The sequence below is a fragment of the Nyctereutes procyonoides genome, unplaced genomic scaffold (genome assembly GCF_905146905.1).
Source record: "Nyctereutes procyonoides isolate TBG_1078 unplaced genomic scaffold, NYPRO_anot_genome, whole genome shotgun sequence".
NCBI classification, from domain to species: Eukaryota; Metazoa; Chordata; class Mammalia; order Carnivora; family Canidae; genus Nyctereutes; species Nyctereutes procyonoides.
In genome coordinates, this window is record NW_026575135.1 from 15,402,239 (window position 1) to 15,403,519 (window position 1,281).

The 1,281-nt window shown below is 43.2% G+C and overlaps 1 non-coding gene across 1 annotated transcript; it reads right to left on the reverse strand.

Annotated features, from left to right (window-relative positions):
* Positions 1-464: 464 nt before the first annotated feature.
* On the reverse strand, positions 465-648 carry LOC129495324 (U2 spliceosomal RNA). The gene has a single exon (XR_008661493.1). It is a non-coding gene; the product is annotated as a U2 spliceosomal RNA (small nuclear RNA).
* Positions 649-1,281: the final 633 nt, after the last annotated feature.

Below are 1,281 nucleotides of genomic sequence, written 5' to 3' on the forward strand. Positions count from 1 at the left end.
TTCCACTTCTTGGAGTGCATTTGGGTGAGGTGTCAATGCCTCTCAAGGGACAAAAGAGCCGGAAGCATGCCATTGAATTGCCCCATTCATTAGCATAAGAGCTGAGATGCCTGCTAAGGGCAGCTAATCTAGATACCAGCTTTTTGCTACACTTTACCATAAACTCTGAGCCCCTATGTGGTTGTGCAGCTGCTTTTCTGGGACAATCTTGTACCAGCCACAGTGCAGTGAGACTCTCTCCCAGAAGATCAGCGTGACTTCACACCATGCTAGGTCCCCAAAATTTGGAGTTTTGAAACCCAGCCATGCACCGGAGATAAAATAGGAGCACTGCGCCACCATCTGGTAGGTAGGCAACACAGACACAGACAGGGTGAAGGAAAGAACGACAGAAGCCTGGGATTGTTCACCCTTCTGTGAAGACTTCCTGAAGAACAATGAGCACAAAGTCCACCCTCAAGAGAAGAGAGTGGGCCGGGGTCATTTTCACCCCTTCCAGCAGCACAGACGGACGTCAGTGAGCACACAGTGCACAGTGGAGGCCTTGAGCCACTTACACCAAGCCCCTCCCTCTACACTCCACAGGCCTTTTTAAACTGATAAGAACATATACTACACTTGATCTTAGCCAAAAGGCCGAGAAGCGATATCACAGGCCTTTTTAAATAGGGCAAGTGTGATTGAGAGCCAGAATAGCAGCAGGCCTCTCCCCCAGAAAACCAGCACAATCTCTCACCCATGCACTCATCATAGACTGCTACAAAGCTTCAGCTCTAGTGGAAATAGAACCAGGCACAGGCTTTTCTAGTGCACAAATGACAGAAACTTAGACAAGATGCCAAGATGGAGGAATTCATCCCCAAAGAGAAAACAAGAAGAGATCATAACCAGGGAGCTAATCAAAATAGATATAAGCACTATGCCTGAAATATAATTTTTGTTTTTTTCTGCACCAGAATTTAAAACAACAATCATAAGGATACTAGCTGGGATTGAGAAGAACATAGAAGAAACCAGAAAGACCCCTACCACAGAGATAAAAGAGTTAAAAATTAGTCCTGCCAAAATAAAAGATGCTATAACTGAGATGCAAAACCAACTGGATGCAATGACTATAAAGATGAAAGAAGCAGGAAATGAATAAGTGATATGAAGTTAAAATTCTGGAAAATAATGAAGCTTGAAAAAAGAGGAAAGGAAAAAATATTAAATCACAAATAAAGACTTAAAGGAACTCAGTGACTCCATAAAGCATAATATTTGTATCATAGGAGTCCTGGA